This window comes from Petaurus breviceps, unplaced genomic scaffold (assembly GCF_028583685.1).
Source record: "Petaurus breviceps papuanus isolate PSGF00001 unplaced genomic scaffold, PetGlider_PUasm1.0 688, whole genome shotgun sequence".
NCBI classification, from domain to species: domain Eukaryota; kingdom Metazoa; phylum Chordata; class Mammalia; order Diprotodontia; family Petauridae; genus Petaurus; species Petaurus breviceps.
Genome location: NW_027186457.1, coordinates 2,575,730 through 2,597,577, shown reverse-complemented (window position 1 = coordinate 2,597,577; position 21,848 = coordinate 2,575,730). Strand labels below are relative to the sequence as shown.

General features: G+C 38.1%; 1 long non-coding RNA gene across 1 annotated transcript in view; it reads right to left on the bottom strand.

Annotated features, from left to right (window-relative positions):
- The window catches only part of LOC138174235 (uncharacterized), a 59,859-nt gene extending 38,458 nt beyond the window's left edge, over positions 1 to 21,401 (bottom strand). The window contains exon 1 of the long non-coding RNA XR_011171642.1: positions 21,163 to 21,401. This is a non-coding gene — a long non-coding RNA (uncharacterized lncRNA). The remainder of the gene's footprint in view (positions 1 to 21,162) is intronic.
- Between the last annotated feature and the right edge of the window lie 447 nt (positions 21,402 to 21,848).

The following is a 21,848-nucleotide window of genomic DNA, read 5'->3' as shown; positions in this document are numbered from 1 at the left end:
AAAGAAAGAAAGAAAGAAAGAAAGAAAGAAAGAAAGAAAGAAAGAAAGAAAGAAAGAAAGAAAGAAAGAAAGAAAGAAAGAAGTGGAAGGCAGGGAGAAAATTTCTAACTGTGAGACCATAAGACTTTAGTGAGAACTTGCCTTGCTTTAAGCACAGGGTTAGGCTAGGGGTACAGTGAAAACAAAAGAGCCTGTGCCTTCAAGGGGCTTACATTCTAAAGCAGAAAAAGCTCATTCCAATGCATGAGAAATAATGTATGTGAATGTATCACAGTGGATAAGGCATGATAATGATAATGATGATAAGTAAAAATAAAAATAATAAGCATTTATGTATTTTTCTTTTAAAATATTTTTACTTCATCAAATATTTACCAATTATATTTAAAAGACAACAGCCTTGTGAAGTAGTATGAAAGGTTAAGTGACTCGCCCAAGGCCACGTAGCTAGTAAATGTCTAAGGAAGGATTCAAACCTATGATTTCCTGATTCCATATCCAGTCGTCTATAGTCAATGTCTCCTATTAAATAACCAATCAGCAAACATTTAATATGTACCAGAAACTAGGAGGGAATATAAATAGTGAAACAATTTCAACTTGAAAAAAGCTTCTATGTTATTAGGGAAGAAAAGCACAGAATGGCACGAGGTCCAGGTATATATCCACCCTACTGTTGGGGAGGATGTCTTTTCCACCCCACTTTCCCCGCATATAACCGCAGAGAGTTTCCTTCATCTGGATAACATCAGCTGAGAATAGCAGTGTAACCTGGGTTCCTGGAAGCCTAATCAAGCTCATTAAATGCCTGCCCTTCGGTGTCTGGTATGTGGTTGGCCTCATTCGGAGAAAGCACTTTTTGATACAGAGAGGCTTCAACTTACACACATGGGACTCATTTATAAATGACTGCCCCTTCCCACCCCCCACCAGAGGACCTGGCACCATTGTGAAGCCATTGTGAAGTAATACTAAGAGATTCCTGAGGGCTGAGATTTGGAGGCAGGAACAAATTTGAGAAAAAAAGAACAGTTTAAGATATCTGACTCCACACAGAGATTACCCAGCAAGTCCAAATTGTCTTCTTCATCACCCTCATTCCTAAAACAGCTTTCCCTAAATTGTGTACAATTTTTCCCAGTTGTAGCATATCACCTTGAATTTTACCAAATACAAATGTTTTGTTTTTCCAAAGTGGTCTCTGTCATTCCAAGCATAGAGTGGATTTGTTTAATCAATTCAATCCCCTTCTTAACACCTAACTATAATCAACAACACTGGAAGAATGGAACTTTTTTATTAGATCAGGAAAAGTTTTTAATAGGAGCATGTAGGACATTGAAAGAGGAGAGCCTTATAGCTCCCAAAAGTAGTGCTGCTTTAGTGGACCTTAGAGCAATAATGATTCACTGGAGTCTGAAGGAGAGGGGCACAGGGAGGTAAGAGAGAGGTTCAGAAAAGGAGATGGGCTGCTATCAAAAACAAATTCCATTTATTTCATATTTTCCCCTATTGTTGGTTACGCCCAAAGTGGGAGAAAGAAAACCACTTTTTCCTCCTTCTCCCTTTTGCACTACAATGGCCCCTTCTCCATGCCCAGGCCAATCCTAGTCAGGTACATTTTAGGTTAAACTGACGTTTGTGGCTTCATCCACTTTCTCTTTTACTGTCAGAAAACATGCATTCATTTCTGGCAATAAAGGTGGATTCTTGTTAAAAAACTAAAACAATCTAACCTAGAAGAGAATACAGTTCAGTTCAATTCAATTCAACAAATATTAAGTGCTTACTATATGCAAAGTACACTGCTATCTGTCAGAAGAAAAAAAAAGAGTACAAAGAGAAAATTGCAATAGTTACCACTGTGCAGCAATGGGAGATTGACTAATAAATATATAATAAATATAAATAAATATTTAATGTGAATATATTATAATTAACTAATTATTTAAAGGAGATATACGATTTGCTAAATCAGCATAGATCAAAGGAAACTGAGTCAGGGAAGAGCACTAAGGATCCGTGGTTTCAGGGAAGAAGTAGGACCTGGGCAGCTTGGTGGTCCAGTGAATAGAGAGTATTGGACCTGGAATCAGGAAGGCCTGAGTTCAAATCTGGCCTCAGACACTTACTAGCTGTGTGACCCTGGGCAGATCATTTAACCCTGTTTGCCTCGTTTTCCTCACCTATAAAATTAGCTTGAGGAGGAAATGGCAAACCACTTCAGTGTCCTTCCCAAGAAGACCCCAAATAGTTTCACAAAGAGTTGAACACAAGGAAACAACAGTACCTGTGCTGAGCCTAGAAAAATGACAAGGGTTCTGAGAAATAGAGATAAGTGAGGGAGCGGATTCCAGGCCTGGGGAATGGACTCTGCAAAGGTGTGGAAGGAGGAGATAGATTTGTTAGGTTCAAGGATCTGCTAATAACCATGCTGGACTAGATATCATTTGTAATTTTGGGGTATGTGAAAAAAATATATTCCTAATTCCAAATAAGGGACTCACATATTAACTTTTGGAATCCAGATTTTCTTTTTGCTAGTTACTATGCATTCATTGTGTATTTTTTTTTTACTTTAAAAAATTATTTTATTCTGAACCTAAGAAATAAAACAAGCATTTCAATAATATAGTGAAATAGAAAAAATAGGAAAAAATATGATTGCACATAAAACTATAAATCTATTACATACAACTTGCTATTCCTTTTAAATATATAATAAAATTCATTCATTATTGTAAGTTATGCACAGCTTGAGCTGTGACCATTTCTCTTGCTCCCAGGTTGCTTATATCTTTGTAGTAGTAACATGGCATCACCTTCTCACTCCAGCAAGTTTTATTTATGGATATGTAGCCTGGAATGTCAGTCTTGCCACATAATTCATATCTCCCAATACCTTTATCATATTTGTTGCACATCTCTGAACTCTCTCCAATTCATCTTCATACTTCTTCCAGATATAGCTGTGCCTAGACATGAATGCAGGATCCAAGGGGTGATGTCACCAGATTTATGCTTCCATGCTTTCTCTAAGAAGCGGGTTATAGTAGAATGAGGTTCCCCATCTTAAGGTCCTCAAAAGAAGAAAGACAGACTATGTAGGATGACTTCTACCTGGACAGTTGTGGGAAAATTTGGGAGAAAAAGATCTAAACTGGAAAGTAACTCATGTGGTGCTTCAGGCCTTACTTTCAGCTGGTTTTAGTTTTCTCTTTAGGGTACCCCATGAAGAGGACAGGCTTCATTGATTAAGTTGGGAAATATCACCTAAGCAACCCCTATAGATGCCATCTGAGACCAGAAAACAGTAAGGTAAAAATCATGCTTCGAGACAATTAAATTATTTCAGACATCCCAAAATGACCTCAGTTGTCTGCCTCAATTATGTAAAAGTCCCTTTACAGGTGAAAGGGGCGGGGTATGGGAGGGATGATGAGTAAATTAAGGGAAGTGATGTGAACTAAATCTATAAGGGCGTATTGGAGTCAAGTTGTGGAGGGTCTTGATTACTAGGCCTTTGGAATTTGAAAGGTAATGGTGAGCAACTGAGAGTCAGGGAACATGGGAGTGATGAGGTTAGACCTGTTAAGCAAGCTATTGCAACAGCCCAGGTGGAAAGTATTAGCACCTGTTTTATTACCTGGAAGAAGGAATTGGTCTCCTGCTCTATTGCTAATCTGACTAGTAAGTAAACACTTGTTCCCTGATAACACTTTGCAGCACACCATACTAAATATTGCCGAGGGATTATAAAAAAAAAAGAATTTATTATTCAGTCAATGAGCTTCTATGCAGTTTAACTGGGAGGGGGCAGTGAATCCTCATGCAAAGTAACTTGACATAAAAATGTCAGACTTTTAATGAGCACTTTAAAGTTCAAGTTCCTTCTTCACAAAGACTTAGCGAGATAGGCATAATAGGGATTATAATACCCATTTAACAGATCAGCAAGCCGAGGCTCAGCAAGATTGTGACATGTTCATGATAATATGGTTATTGCTAGAGAACTAGAATGGAGGTTTTACAGATTTTAAATCAAACACTCTGCTGGCCATATCTCTCTGTAATTTCTTTCTCTTTTTCTTTCTTTCCTGCTTTCCTACCTCCCTCCCCTCTCCCTTCCTTCCTCCCTCCCTTCTTCCCTTCCTTCCTTTCTATTTTTTAAGTTCCCTTTCTTCTCCATGAAGACATCATCAATTGCCCCCAACTCAGTCACCCCCCCTAGAATTCTCAGAGCATTCTCTTTCATATGCATTTAACACATCTCATTTCTATTATAGTTCTATGTTCATATATCTATGTTCTTATCATATTTCCCGCACCAAATTATAAGCTCTTTGAGTTTGGGGACCATGTCTTACTCATCTTTGCAAAGACTCCATTACTTAGTAAGCTTTCAAGCATGCAGTATTCACATGGTATAGCAAACACAATGAAAAGCCAAATATAAAACTGTCGGCTTTGCCCAGAATAATCATACATTGCTATGTTCCATGTAAATGAACTTTTACCACCACCACCACCACCACCACCACCATTGTTATCATCATTTTTCTAGTGCTTTCTAGTTTGCAAAGCACTTTCCAAATAATATCTCATTTTTGTCCTTACAACTACTTTGTGAGATAAGAGCCATTATTATTTCTGAGGCAGATGGAGGGTAAGTGACCTGCCCAGAATCATACATTTAGTAAGTGTCTGAGGTTGGATTTGAACTTAGGTCTTCATGTTTATAGCTCCGCTTCTCTATCTCTGAAATATTAATTATTGAAATTAAACCCTTTAAGTCCTTAGTTAAGAAAATTATCATTTGCAGTAGAATCTTTTTCCAAAATGTATCAAAGGCTTCTCTATCTCCTTTAACAGAGGACAAGAGATGTGCTTCTATCTATTGATAATAGTTAACATTTATAAAGTTGCTTGGTGGCACAATGGATAGTGTCCTAGGCCTGAAGTCAGGAAGACTCCTCTTCCTGAGTTCAAATCCAGTCTCAGACACTTACTAGCTGTGTGACCTTGGGAAAGTACACGACCCTGTTTGTCTCAGTTTCCTAATGTGTAAAATGAGCTGGAGAAAGAAATGGCAAACCCCTCCAATATCCTTGCCAAGAAAACCTCAAATTGGGCACATGATTGAACAACAACATTTATATTTCTCTTTAAAGTTTGCAAATCAGTTTATAGACAGAATCTCATCTGATCCTCAGATGAATACCTCAAAGTTGATGCTATTCCTAACCCCACCCTCATTTTGCAGATGAAAGAAATGATACTGAGAGGTTAAATTGTGATACTTGTCTACTAGAGCTAGTAAATGTCTGAGGTAAACTTTGAACTCAAGTCTTCCCGAATTGTCTCATTAGCAGGTATAAAAGTAATGGCAAAGCATTTATTAAACCTTTACTAAGGGCAAGGAATAAAAATAGAAAATCAAGATAGTTCCTGCATTCAAAGAGCTCACGTTCTAATTGGGGGAGGCAACACACACACAGATATACAGGTTAGCTGTAGGGTGGATAGAAATGATAGAAATAGAGAAATGTCTTGCGGTTCTTAGAATGTCTTTTAATAGGACTAATGGCAAGGTCTACAGGCTCTACTTTAGGTAAGCAGGTGATTGATCTCTTGGTGAGAAGAGCTAGACTCTCTCACCCCCTCACTGCCCATACCAGTAAGACCAGACTATTCTGCTTTACCTGCAGCTAGGTGGTGCTGTGAGCAGATTGCAGGCCCTGGAGTCAAGCAGACTCATCTTCCTGAGTTCAAATATGGCCTCACACAATAACTAACCTTGTAATGCTGGCCAAGTCACTTAACCCTGTTTGCCTCAGTTTCCTCATCTATAAAACAAGCTGGAAAAGGAAATGACAAACCAGTCCTGTATCTTTCCCAAGAATACCCCAAATGGGGTCATGGAGAGCTGGGCATGACTGAACAACAGCATTCTGCCTTAAGAGTTCTTGTGTCTGCTTTTTATAGGATACTGTATCTCAGATTGCTATCAGGCTCTCAGCTTTCCCTTTTGGATCCTGCCAATGGGCCTGCCTACTGAAGCTCCCAGATCCACCTACCTTATGTGTTGTTTCAATCTGCTATGGATGGGAAAGGCATATAACTGCAGCTTTTTAAATTGTTTATGAAATATTCTCAGAGCGAGGCTGACCTCAGGAGTCCTCCTAAGGACTCTTCTATGTGAATTTTGTGACAGCTATTTTGATCATCCGCAGGCCTTTTAAAAGCTAACTAGGTTGGGATGTAAATGGTTAAAGTTATTTCACCATCAGCTAAGTGGAACCTGACTCTTCATATTACCTGGAAGGAGAAACAGATCAAAAACATTAACATCAACCAGTATGGCTTACCTTAAAATGGTCACACTGTCACCTACTTAGACCCTAGAATAGGGAATTCTATTAGGAAATAGAATGCAGGTCAAGTATGTTGTAGGACGAATATGCCCAGAATGTGTGGTACTTTTGGCTAGGGGAAACCCAAGATGGGGGTGATATGGGTTCACAAGCATGCTGGGGATCCAGAGGAGAGAGTAGGAATGTCAAAAGAGACTGGGTTGAATAGGATGTTCTAAATGAACCAGTGTAGAAGATACAAGATAAATTCCGTTCACTTTGCAATCTTGCTTTAGACAAGTCATGTCTGTTGTCATGGTTTATGTGGGAAATTATGTTTGAAGGAAGACTGATTTCTTGTCATCTCCTCAGGTACAGGTAGGATTGTAGCCAAGGTGTTAAAAAAAGTTGAGGGTATGGTCAGGCATAACTGGTAGTTATCTTTCAATGACATTTTTCAACTGGCGTGCCATGTATGTAACTTGTGACTAAGAACCAAGGCTCCCCATTTACATGGACTGGGTTCAATCTGGGGGACTTAGCAGCCATCATACTTTTGAACTCATGTTTCCATTTAGGATTCCTTCTGCTATCAACAGAATTTGACCTTTATCTAGGTTCTCTGTAACAAAAGGAGAAAAAGGCTGCTACCTCCATGTAGGGATAATGCTAACAGACATAGATTTTAGATGAACTTTAATCTGACTAAAGAAAGTAAAAGTTAAAGCCAAGACCCATAAATAGCCAAGACAGCTCTTGCTAATGATGCTTCCTTAACTGACAAGGTTAATTAACTTCTTGAGAGCATATGCATTCCTTGCCCTGTCCTACTTTGTCCCATTGACACCTGGGTTACACTTCCTGCATGGATGCTGCAGGTGCTGTGGTTCAATCCTTGTCTTTGTATTCATTTTCACTTCCTTTTACTGTTTTGTTCCTTTTCAGCACCTATCCTTACACCCAATATGATGTCAGGCTTTCTCATACACTGTTTGTTTGACTATTACTCAATATGGAAGCCTTTCCACCAAAGAAGCCAGGCTCCTGTTAAAACTGAACAACCACAGGAAATATAAAACCCTCCTCAAGTAATACCAGTAAGTAATTGAATGTGTCTTCCCTTTTGGAATCTGAGCCACCCTTGTCCTTAAAATGACTACTTTAGTTAATATTGGTATCAATTCATTTCCTGATAATTCAGACAAAAAAACACTTATACCTTGGCAAAAATACTTAACAAAATATAGGGGTTTGAACACAGATAAATGGTGCTTCAGATGGCTTGTAGATCCCATAAAATTGGATCTGGTACACTGAGAAACCTCACTTTATTTCACCCAAGACATTTGTTCAATATGTGAAATTGCTGAAAGTATATGTTGATGATTAAATATCTAAATTTCACAAAAGAAATGAAAAACCTGGTAAATGTACTCCATGGGCATGTAGGCAGCATAGTGGAGGGAGTGCTAAGGCTGGAGTCAGGAAGACCTGAGTTCCAATATGGCCTCAGTCACTTACTAGCTGTGTGACCCTAAGCAAGTCACTTAACTCTGCTTGCCTCAGTTTCCTCATTTAAAATGAGCTAGAGAAGGGAATGAAAAAAAACACTCCAATATCTTTATCAAGAGCTGTATAGCTCTTATCATTTATCCTTCTTGCACTACCTTATTCGTACCATATGTCTCTTGAATGGCCATCTTTCATCCCCTTCTTGCACATAAGTTATCATTAGAAATATGTTAGAGCCTACTCATTCCTATAGTATGCTTCTTCAATGCCTTTTGACTTACTTATAATTTTGAAACTTGAGAGGTTTTGTTATCCCATAATTCTTAGCCATAAAGCAACACTTAAAAGTACTGATTTTGAAAAGATGAGTTTTCATTTAAATATCTCTGTATGTAACAGAAATTAATAGTGCAGTGTCTAAGATGAACATGTTCATGACTTATAGGTAGGAGACACTTCCAAACAGGTTCAACTAAAATCAGTAAATTAAAAACTCTACAATCTATAAAGATCTATTCAGACATTCCAATCTCCTGCTTAGACTGCAGAAGGTTATACTGACTTTGTATTTACAGAACAAAGGTTATGCAATATGGATTCTGTTGTAAGAAGAACCATACTGAGATAATATGCTTTTGAAGTAAATCATATTCATATCCAGGAACTGCTATAAAAATTCACGTGGAGTGGCATCCAGTCACCTTAGTTATTTAGATGATCCTAAGACTCAGAAATTATATCATACTTAGAAGAATAATGTTGAGAGATTTCATCATACTGTAGTATTTACACAAGTCCTTTAAAATGACTATGTTTGCAAGGTGAAAGTCAACTCTGTTTATATTGCATCAACCCTAGGTCAAGAATTGTTCCATTATACTTTTTTCACATGGCCAAATGCAAAAGTTTGTTGAACTTGCCTTGCACACTCAAGTTTCACTTGTCATGGTCTGGAGTGTGTTCCCAAAGCCCCTTTTCTGCTTCATATCACTAGAAACCAATGCACAATGGACTCATGGCACCAGAAGAGCTTGGCTATCAAAAAATCATCAATAATTTGTTAAATACCACAAAGCCCCCAGCTCCTTTGTTAAGTTCTGGGCATATAAAGACAAAATTAAACAGTTTTCTCCAGGAAAATATCAGCAGAGAGATAATGGAAAGAGGAACTTATGCACCTCTTTCCACCTAAATGTAGTTGCTTCAGATACTTAACTTGAACTGAAACAGGATTTTTACTCTAAGGATCAAAAAGTGAATATTGATGAACTCACTCAGCAAACACTAAGTGCTTACTCTGTGCATAGCATCTTGTTGAGTTGCATCCTGGGTCATTTCCAGCCATCCTGATTGATATCAAATGGCTCTGGAGGAGAAAATGAGCCTGGTGACTGTGCACATCCCTCCCTCATTTAAATTGAAGTCAACTAGTCATGTCATCATCTCCTTGATGTCCTGGTCCTCTGAGAGAACGAAGCACAGCCACAACCACACAGTCCCAACCTTATTGAGTTCAATAGAGGGAGGACATTCCAGGTATCGGGAATGTCCAGATTGGATGGATCCTCAACTATAAAATGTGGTTATCAATGGTACCTGCTTCCCAGGATCAAATGACATAGTATTTGTAGAGCAATCAACACATACTAGGCACTTAGTAAATGATTGTTTCCTTTCTTCCTGGAGTCTTCCTTTATAAGACAGAATTTCTCATTGATAATCCTCTTATTCCTTGGGAGATCTATTAGGGTTTTAGTTTGATCTATTAGAGTTTTGGTCTTTCCTTTTTAGATATGATAGTGATTTTTGAGTAGATTTAATTTGGAGTAGCTTGGTACTACTAAAACCTGCCATATTCCAGTTCTTTCTGTACCTTTTCTATTTTACTATTACCTGACACAACATGGTATCAGGAAGTGGTTCCCTCATTCCATATTGTAGTTGCTCTTCTGTTTAGTAGAACAGTTCTTTCACTGATCAAAAAATACACCCAGTCCAAAAATAAAATTGGAAAAGGACAATATGTTATATTTGTGTTTACTAGTGGGAATTGTATTCTCCCTCCCCAACCATGAAGAAAATACTCAAGCTGACTGAAAAGATTTTGTAAAATCAAGTGAAAATACAGATATATATTCCCCCCTAATCCATGAGACCCATTCCTCTCTCTATCCAAAAAGGAATGAAGGAGGTCTGAAAGCTGAAGAATGGTACAATCAGGCAGGCAGAAACTGGGGGCAGGACCTTAGATGAGTATTATTGGCAAAGGCCATATTGAACTGAATTTCTATTCATGAGCCAAAGACTATTAAATTGATCCATATCCTCTAGTTAGGGTAGGAGGAGAGCTCACTAGACAGTTGATCTAACCCCAAGGTTTAGAGAGGCCTCTCTCATTCTGAGTCCATTCAGAGAGAGCCAACAAGGGAATTTCGAGTCCATCAGAAAAGTGCTGAGGAAAAATCAGCAGAGGCTAGTGTTGACGTGGCAGAATGTCAAGACTACCAAAGCAGCAGCTGCTGTCGGCTCCTTCTCTGCCCAGCCTCAGGCCTGCATCCAGACAAAGAGGAAGACATTGTGTGCTTCCAACCAGGCCCCAGTCTGGGCATGCAGGAAATGAAGGAGGGGAAGGGAGAGCTGTCTTGTGTGGGAAGGTATCTTTTGATTGATCCTCTGAGTAAACAAGTAAAGGGGATGTCAGTCTTCACAGGATCTGGGAAGGGAAAGGAATGTGCCAAATGCCATAAGGGCCTCCAAAGAATCAGCAGGAGGTTTATTCAGATGGCTGTAGACCCCTGCTGAAAGCAGGCAGCTTCTCAACTCTTTTTAATGGGATGTGAAGATCAGAGATCCGTGCTCATGGAGAAGTGAGAGAGACTCCTTTCTGACTCATGAATGCTCAGCTTGGGAGATGGAAGGTTGACAGTTCATGGCAGGCCTACTTGGAAGGAGGGGACAATGGCTACATAGGTATCCCTAGTGAAAGAAGCAGAAGCAACTCTCATGCCTGTATGGAGAATTTCATTCCTGTACCTGTTGTTTTCCCCAAGTAGAATTTAGGGGCTATTGTCATTTTTGTCTTAAGCAATATGACATATTAAATAGAGAGCCAGACTTAGAATCTGAAAGACCTGTATTGTAATCCTACTTAGGATATATATTGGCTGTGGGATCCTGAATGAAATACTTAATGTCTCATTATACTAGACAATTCTCTAGGCATTTAGGTTGTATAGCAGGTGATAGAAGGACTTTTCTTACTGGAAGTTCCCTATAAAAATGAAATCATAGGTCTAGTCTCAATCTCTACTGTATATGTAGTGGAATGAATCAATGAAAAACGCATGAGCCTACTATGCATTAGGTTCTGTAGTAGGGGCTAAGGATACAAATAAAAAAAAATTAAACAGTCCCTGCCTGTAGGGAGCTTGCATTCTAAAAAGGGAAGACAATGCTTACAAGGGGAATGGTAGTCAAACAAGGGAGTTTGGTCTGTAATTATAAGAATCGTGAGTAAACTGTCATGACTTTTCCAGAAGTAGTCTTGGTATTTCTTTGATTATTGCCAACAGAGTAAGCTGTGGAAGGGCCTAGGGATGTGGGGAGAGAAGGGAGGAGAATACACATGCCAGTGGTAGGGTAGACGACAGGATGCCTGATTTTCCTGATGGATAAATGGAGAGGATGTGATTCATTGTTTGGAGGTGGCTAGATATGATGCATTAGTTTATTTTTTTCACTCACTTATCAGTTGGTTGTTTGCCAGTCAGTTCAATTCAACCCCAGTGTGAAATTTCAATGTTAGGTGAGCCTTGAACATAGTAGGTATTTAATAAATACTTGTTGAACTGAAATGAATTTAGCAGGATTTGTGACTGATGAGAGTCTAAGTTTATGACTCTTCAGTAGGCCACCATCTCTTTATTAATTGTGGCATCATTGATGCTGCCAGGTCTAGTAGTACATTGAACCTGGAGTCAGGAAGACCTGAGTTCAAATTTGGCCTCAAATAGTAACTAGCTGCATGACCTTGGACAAGTCACTTAACTTCTATCTGCCTTACTTTTTTCTTTTGTCTTTTGGAGGGCAATTGGGGTTGAGTAACTTGCCCAAAGTTACACGGCTAGTTTTTTTGTGTGGGTGTTAAATGTCTGAGGCTGGAACTGAACTCGGGTCCTCCTGACTCAGGGGCTGGCGCTTTACTCACTGTGCCACCTAGCCACTCCTCCCATTACTTTCTTCATCTATAAAAGGGGGATGCTAATACTAGTGCTGATCTCTTAGGATTGCTGTGAGCATACAATTAAACAATATGTGTAAAGTTATTTTTAAACCTTAAAGTACTATATAAATGACAGCTCTTATTGTCAATTATTTATCATTGTAATTATTATTTTATGATGAATAGGTTGGATGAAATAGCTCCAAAGATGTGAATAAAAGAGGCAAGAGGGTAAGGAAACATTCTCCTCTAGTCTTCTAATTAAACAAAGCAAGAGCAGTATATAAAAGAAGGAAATAAGCAGGAAAATAACAAAGCAAGCCATTTCAGGAAAGTTTCTCCTGTCCTCCGCCATAATCCTTGTCAATGACAATATTGACATCAATGGCTTTTGTAATATTCTGGCATCTTAGATCCTTAGCTTTACAACTCCTATGGTCTCTCTCCCTACTCTGCTTTTGCTGGCCAATGCAGTGGTTATACGCTAGACTCCATAATCACTAGACACTGCTCTATCCCCAGATCAGCTATGAAGTTCTACGATCTTCTGGCCACAACTTTTGGTCTCTCATTCCTTCTGGATCTGCTTTTTGACCTACTAATGATATTTATTTATTCCCTCTTCTCCCAATCCACTTTCCTCTTCTAGCTTCCTTCACAGTCTTGATCTTTTAGCTCAGCCATCTCTCCTTTGAAGTCCCTCATGTCACATTTATTTAATTTTCATATTTCCTGTCCTGCTAATGCCTAAGACTGATGATGATGGTGATGGCAAGAGTGCCAGTGCCAGTAACAGCAATTAGAATAGCCATTCACATGGATATAAAAATTACAAATAATTGCAAAATAATAATAGATTTTGATCAAGAAGGGACCCTAGAATTCAAGTCCAGTCCCATCATTTTACAGATGAGGAAACTGAGATATAGAGCAATTAAGTCACATGCCTAATGTCACATAGCTAGGTAGTATGTGAGGCATCTCAACCTCAATCTTATACTTTTGCCACTATGACACCAATCTACTCCTTACTATAACCTTGTAATTGTAAAAAAAAATAAAACAACAACCCTTTATGATGTTTCCATAATATCGTCTGGTATTTATTTACGTGTCTAACGTAATTGTTCATATTAATTGGGTCTTATCTCCCTCAGGGATTTTGTCTAAATTAGTAAAGTGGATTTCCAAGCTTTATAAGCATAAAAATTGAACAATATTTTAGTTATATTGGCTGAATAATTGTACCACCTCCCCATTCTCCCAACCTGCCCCACCCTGAACACACATACACATCTATCTCCTCCACTCCTGTTCCTCAGTAATGCAGCATAGTTGGAGGAAATCATAAAATTGTGGTGACTGTGTCTCCTAAAAATAGTATACTGTCTTTAAATTACCTCCCTCTGTTAGAAAATGATCTTTTAAATAATAATAATAAAGTAAGTTGTTTATTTCCTATCACATTTGTCCAAAAAGCTATTCAAAATCTTCTCTTCTATTAAGTCCTTAACCGTATACCACTCCCCTCTCAACAGATTAACTCACATGTTTCTTGCTTTACTGAAAAGATTAAGGAAACATTACATGAAACATTATATCCCAGTTCTCTCTCCCATAGGTCAAAATATTTTTTCACTGTCTTCTTTTCTCCTTTCCTGCCCTCCTTTCTTATAGGATAAATGTCCTACAGCTCCTTAAAAAGTTAGCCTCTCATCTATTCCTTTGATTACATATTGCCTCCATCTCTTCTAGCACAGTGATTTCCCGTTTTATAGTTGCTTCCTTCCTGTTACCTATGTGTCAAAAATGATAGTCTGGTTTCCCCTTCTCTGACACTTCAGTGATGTGTAATTTCATTAGTATGACTACACATTTCACCAGCTTCTTATAACTCAGAAGTAGATCTTAGAAAGCTACTTGAGTCCAAGGTCATGATCTTGCTGCCAAATCTGGTAATTAGTCTCTGGTTACCTTAGCTTTTGGACAATCAACATAGAGTAGATCACTGAGCTCCAACTAAAAGTCTTGCTATCTTATGATGATCAGGCAGATCTATTTGCTTGGCTTAGGTTTTGGAAAACCTAGTTCCACTACTATGCTGTACTGAAGCATCAGAGTATTAATGGAGACCTCATCTTTGGAGTCAGACTCTCTGTCTCTACATCTCATACTCTTTGATAGGCTTATTTACTTTCTCCCTCTATCTAGAATGTTTAAACACTTCTATCTTTAGCTATCATCTACTCCCCTGAGCTCCAGACTCACCTCTCCTATTGGATATTTTCTTCCTGATGCCCTACCAGCAGCTTAAACTCATTATGTCCTAAACTGATTCATCTTCCCATCAAAATCTATCCTAGCTGCTATCTTCCTAGTTTCCATTGACAATATTGTCATTCACAGTTACTCAGACTCAAAGTCAACAAGTTATTATCTACACTTCCCTCTTCCTCCTCCTCCCACAATGCAATTCATTGCCAAGGTTTTTAAGCCTACCTTTAAATATCTTCATCCTTTCAACCCACATCATTATTAGGCTACTTTAGGCCCTTGTGAATTCTTACCTTGATTATGGCAATAAATTCCTGACTGGTAAATATAATCCATCTCCTCCATAATCAATCTTTCTAACACACACATGCCTGACCATATTGAAAACTTTTAGTAACTACGTGTAGCTCACCACCATAGAAGTTCAAGAGTGCATATTTCAAGGTCCTATCAGTTACAAAGCAATTTCACAATACTCCTAGGTGAAATTTTACCTTGATAATATCATAATTAATGATTGATAACTCAGTACCCTTTAGATACTTGGAATGGTTACTATAATAATCAACCCTTCCCCAGATGAATGAAGGAATCATCTCACAAAATGGGGTAGCAATGGAATATATGTCTAAGTCTAGGCTGAATATTCAACTTTCATTTACTAAAGGTTTATTTATTTCACTCAGAATTGACCACCAGAGGCCAAGTTTCTCTGTGACCAAGAAATATCTGATACTCTCAAGATTCTTCCTTCCTTTTTAGATGAATATTGATCACATTTGGTTAAGTTTCTTTTGCCATGGACAAAGAAGTACAAATGTTTATGTTATAATAAAGAAGTTTCAGCAACCTTAAAGCTCACTCTGATTTTGGGATACCCTATGTATTTAGTCCTAACAAGGCAGTGGAGACTTTCATTGCATTTGCTGGCATTAATGTTGAAAACACAGAGTCCACTTAAACCCATTCCACTTTAGTACTTTTAATTATTCATTCCTTACCACAGGAATCACCCCCCACTCCCATTTATTATTACTCAAGACTTTAATTCAGGTTTTTCCCAACAACTATATGGTATGCAATTCAGAGTTTACCTCCTATAACATTTATTTCATCCACCATGGCTCTTGTCATTTGACTTCTACCATCTTATGTTATTATCTGCATATTTCATATGAATTAATCTTACCTTCCCAACAATATCACAACTTTCTTGAAAGTCAGTAACATTCTATACACGTCTTTTAAAATCAGAAATTGCTTGTTTTTCTTAAAAAAATCAATCTCTCCTATTTTTAGATTTCAAAGTCTTAGAATAACTGCTTCATTAAACCCTCTTCTTTACATCCCACCTGTACCCTAGAGAAAGGCACAGCTATGTTAGAGACCAAACACAAATTGCGTACTACAGCTTACTCTAAGGTTCTTGGGCAGACTGACTTGCCCCTTAAACCTAGAGAAATATTAGGGTCCCAAGGGATCCTCATTTTTGAAAGTCATCTACTCACCTCAACTTTGGTTTATCCTCAGATATCTATGGGTGTATTATTTGTTTTATAAAAGATTAATGTTGCATTTGTTGATACCATTTATTTCACACTTAAATGTTTGTTGATCTTCTTATGTTTACCTGGCATGCAGAGGAGTCTATTGCCAACTAAATACTTGGCCACTTTCCCTAATCCAGGTAAAATTTAAAAGTAAAACCTTACATCAGTCTAAGAAAAGAGTCATTGATTTCCAACAGAGAATATTTGAGTAGGAAGAGAGGATGGGGGCAACTGGACAGCTTCCCAGCTTCTTCTAAATCACATCTTCACAGAGGTGGCCTCATTAGTCTGTTTGAGGTGAGATCCCAGAACATCAGACAAAAGGATATTCAAATAGAATTCCAAAATCTCAAAAGTTGTATGTACACACATGCATGCATGTGTATATGTATGCATGTATACATGCATATGCTCCTCTGCATATATACATGCATATTTGTGCGTGTATGCATGCCTTCTTATGTAGGCATGTATATGCATACATATACATATATGTGCATGAATAAAGCGTGTAGATATACACACATGCGTGTGTATGTGTATGATCTTTGCATAATACATATCTCCTTCTCTAGACTTCTACTCCAATGCTTCAACCTAGCATAGAAAGGACATTGGCTTCCTGAAGGCTCTTCCATTAGATTGTGAATTATAGAGTTTCTTACTAGGTTAGATAGCATAATTAAGACATAGTGATATTATTTCTGTTGAACATTTTGTGATTACTTTGCAGACATTTTGTATTAAATTTTCTTTGTGCACACTATTTTATCCCTGAAGAATGTAAGCTCCTCGAGGGCAGGAACTGTTTGCATTTTTTACTTTATATCCTCAGAGCCTAGTACAGTGCCTAACATGTAGTGGGTACTCAAGGAATGTTCTTTGGTTTGAATTATCTAGCCTATTTAAGTGTGAGAAAGTTCATTTCTAGAAGGTTGACTACAGCATAGTAAATCTGGAAAGTCTACATCAATGAAAAAAGTACTCCCGCAACTGAAATCATGGATCCTAGAAGTTAATAGAATTTACTCAGACACATGCACACACACACACACACACACATACACACACTCAATCACATGAATCATAAATTAATTGAGAGAGACTTCCAGTATATACAGCATTTTTCATTAAGAGTTGATTGACCGGCATACTATGAGTGCTTTCACTGTGGATGGGCTATTCTGTGTCATGGCTATGTGGGAGTAGTCTATTGATGACATCTTAGAAGCCAACTTGCTCTACAGCCTGAAGGCATAGGATAGCTATGAGCCCAGGTGTCATGTAACCAATTAGGTGAGGAAGCAGCTGCAAATAAACCTTGTTGTTATTGCATAAGGAATTGTTGCTACTCATTAGTCTGTTTTTCTGGTCAGTCCTGGATAACAGAACCAATAGCTACCTCCAGGTCACACTAATGATTAAGCACCCAATCTCTGTCCAGACCATAAAAAGCACGAGGAGGAGCTAATGACTGATGGAGCTTTGTGCATACCAATATTTAAAGTGAATTCCCTCCACAGAACTTCCAACGTCTTGCTGGCTCGAAGTATTTAATTATTTATGTGGTAATGGATGGACCAGGAATAGCCTGCCCTTCAAACAGCTTATTGAGAAGAGCAACTGTACTTCATTGTTTCTTTTGTGGGTTCTTTCCTGGGAGGAATGCATTTCAGCTTTCCTAGAGACAGAATGGTGTAGAAAGTGCTGCATTAGCAATGCTCCCAAATGACTCTCATTTTAAATTAAAAACATGCTGACTTCTGGGGTTTTGATGCTTCCCACAAGCTCTCCATGTGCAGACAGCCCTGAAAAAGGGATGGAGCCTTGAGATGACGAATCAATCGCCAGTACGGGAGAACGGAGATGGGGAAAGCAGAACTCTCATTCTTAACACTCTGCTTTTAAGGAAACAGCACACCAGAGCATCTTGGCATGGAAGAAAGAGCCTGGAAAGGCCCTGCAAAATCTTTCAGATGAAGTGGAAACAATGGCATTATAGTACAGGGGAGATGAAAGTGCTAATCTAAGGTCTGCTGTAATCTAGTTGACACCTAGTTGGTACAGTGAGTAGAATATTGGACCCAGTATCAGGAGGATCTGAGTTCAAATCTATTCTTGAACACTTACTGGCTGTGTGACCTTGGAAAGTCATTTAACCTTTGTAAGCCTTGGTTTCCTTATCTGTAAAATAGTGAGAATGATAGCACCTCCCTCCCAGGGTTGTGATGGAAGATAAAATGAAATATCTATAAATTGTTTTGCAAACCTTAGCGTGCTATAAAAATGGCTGTTATTACTGTTATTATTGTTATTATTATTACTATTATTAGTTCTGAGATCATGGAAGTGTCACTTCAACCCCACAGATTTTCAGTTTCCCAATTCGTATTAGCAGAATAAATCTGTCTGAAATCGAGGAGCAATGCCAAAAGATCTCATGGGACCCTATTCAGCTACAAGACCTATCAGGATGGAAAATAGGGATGGGATACATGATTTCGCTGATGTAGGGAACTCCCAGATGCAGAGATCCTTCTATCAGAGCAGGGTGCATGTGTGGCCCATCTTCTCCACAGGTCACTAGTCATTCATCTTTTTGATTACTTACTAAATGTCAATGCTCCTACAAAAATCATCATTTGTGATTCATTACAGCTTGCTTTTGAACATTGTGTACCCCTCCTTTGCCATGTGGGTGATCCTTAACTTCAATCACCTACAGCTATATGACAACCTGTGAAATTATATTGTTGAACAGATTGGTCTTTTGTTTCAGGAAGGAGCTTGGGGTCATTAAATCTCCTGGTTAATTTCTGCAGTTGCTGTTCTAGTCTAGGCCCAACATATTGTCCATTTACATAGATGGTCCAAGATGCATTGTTCACGCACATATATGTATATGCACATGTATGAAATATACACATATAGATAGATGTCCATATCTATAGATAGATATTCCTGGATGAGCTCCATAAAAAGATAGATATTGCTAAATAAGAACCATAATAATTTATGATGACCTGTCTTTGAAAGAAATACAAATGTGTTATTCATCATTCAAATGAAACCAAGCAGCTCAATATAAGAAACTTCTATAATTTGGTATATGTATATTTATGCATATGTATATATGAATATACGTGAATGTGTATATATAAACATTTATATATCAGTATACATATGTGTATATGCATTCATATATGTATATATACACATATAAAATTGTACTTATATATATACCACATTATCTAAGTTTCTTTTATTGAGCAATTTGGTTTTAATTGATTAATAGACATTCTTCATCCACTTTGCTTTTCTTGTGTGGACAGTTAGGTTATCATAAATTAGTAGGGATTGCATTTAGGATCTCTACAGTGTTTCAGGGATTTTTGCAATGATCATAATGCAATGCAAATAAAAGCCTCTGGGGGACTGCATCCCTTATATGAAATCTCCATTCTTTTGCTCTACACTGGCACTCTTTCATGACAGTGGCATTTTTGGCAATTACATGTCTCTCATATGCTTCACTTGATATTGATGACATCATTGTTATTGATAAGTGAAGGACTAAGTCAAAATTTTAGTTACTATTGAACAATTAAGTAGAAAAATTAAAATTTTCCAGTATTTTTTTCAATTTCACCTCATTCTGGTTTGCATAGAAAGTCTATAGAGAAGAATTACTCATCTAGAAAAAAAAGATAGCATATTTTTAAAATTGTAAACAACAATTATTTTAAAAATCAAAATTATCTCAAAAGTCTTAGAGGAGTTTTAATCCTTTAATAACAGAAAGGTGAACTAAGATATTTGGTTCACCCTTTATTTCTTGAAAATTTCTTGTCTAACTGAGCACTCATGAGATATTGGGAGCAGGTCTTACAGTGAGACAGTCAGTCAAAACTGATGACAGGATATATGTTACAGGTTACATACATGATTTGATAGCAACATTTTACATAAATGTTTTGCTATTTGTTTCATGAAATCTAACTCTATTGAAAATGGCATGTATGGACCTTTTTGATGTGAAATATTGCCTGAAGAATAGGAGTATGATGTGATGTTGTTGTCCATTTATACTGAGTTTTTGTGACCCCACTTACAGTTTTCTTGGTAAAGATACTGGATTGATTTGCCATTTCCTTCTTCAGCTCATTTTACAGATTAGAAAACTGAAGCAAACAGGATGAAGTGACTTGTCCAGCATCACACAGCTAATAAGTGTCTGAGGCAAGATTTGAATTTAGGATGATGAGTGTTCCTGACTCCACACCCACAGCTCTATCTACTGTGCCTCTGGTTGTCCCATGGTGCAATGACACTAGCCCAAAGAAGCAAGTGATCGTAAGAACTTGGAATTGGGGAGAGAGATGATCCAATGAGACTGTAGCTCCTCTTTCCCTCTCAAGTCTGCACTCTCTTCTTCCTGATGCTTCCTGACTTGGACATTTTTTAGTATTATCTCCTTCCAGCAGTGGGAGGGGGTAAGTAGAGTCCAGGGTCGATATTGTGAAGTGAAAATAACTCTGGGATTACTGACTAACCGTTTGACCTGGTGAATATAGTATAAGAGCATAGATTTAGAGCCAGAAGAGACCCCAGAGGCCACCTAGTCCATTCCCTTAATTTTATGCAGAGGAAACTAAGCTCCAATATGTTTAAATCACTTGCTCAAGGTCACCAATGGAGTGCACAACAGAGGTAGGATTTGAACCTATCTTACTACAGAGTCAGTGCCTTTCTATACTGACTCCCTTAGGCAAGTCACTTCCCATTTCTGGGCCTCAGTTTCTCCATCTGTAACATTAGGAACCAGATGATCTTTGAAGTTCCTTCATCTTTAAATCCACAATACAATTAGGAGGTCATTAACTCTATCCCTTGGAGGATAATAAGGGAAGAATTATCCAAATGGATATATGAAAATGGGAATTACCTGTGATTTTTACTTACCCATAACTCTCTTAAGCATAATGCTCCTCTGTCCCTCCCCCTTTACTGACTATAATTAGTAAGAGAATAAAACCAGTGGCTGCACATGTAATTTTTAGAATGCATCATTTGTTTCAAAGAAGGCTAATGGGATTTTTCTCACGGTGGAGCTTGGTGGAAGCTAGCAAGCAATGAGGAAAATCAGATTTAAGTTATTTCAGAAGCAACAGAATTCAGTGGGGGCATGGGCAGATGGACAGAACCCAAGCTTGGCAAGTTCCCTTCTAGAGAAGGCAAAACTGCATCTCACCTTTCATTCATGTTGTTGGCTGAATGGTTTTCCTGGGTGACATAGGCGCCAATGAAAATATGCATAATGAAGGTCTCTGTTTCCAAACAGCATACGAAGGTCCCCCCACCACAATCAAGCCTAGAGATTTCACTCAGCTTAGACCAAAGCAGAGTCCCAGCCAACTGGGGCCTCAGATTGGACCTGAATCAATAAGGTGCCAGGGCCATTGCAGGCGCTTTCTAGCTTCCAGTCCTAACTAAGAGAGATTATGAGAAATTCCTCTTTGACTTAAGCAGGGCCTCATTTGGTCGAGGTAAACCTGTTTAAATAAAACATGAAGAATTGCCAAAGCCTGTAGGATATATAAAGTAAGGTACGTTAATAAAGCCTTATGGTATGTTAGCAAAATCCAACATGTTTGTGCTAATGAAATCTATGATTCAAGAAACTCACACTTCTGTAGTCTCCGAATGAGAGAAATGCTTCCTAGGTGTGAGTGAGTCACATCACATACATGTCCAGACATTCCAGGATTTTATGTACATGAATTCCATGTTATTGGAGGAAGGCTAAGCTGGCGAGGAACATAAAAATGATTCTGGAAGCCTCATAATATACTTTCTCAGAAAGAGATTTATGGAACAATTAATCAGTCCTGACCATTGCATTTCATTTACTGCTGGTGATAACACACTGACATTAAT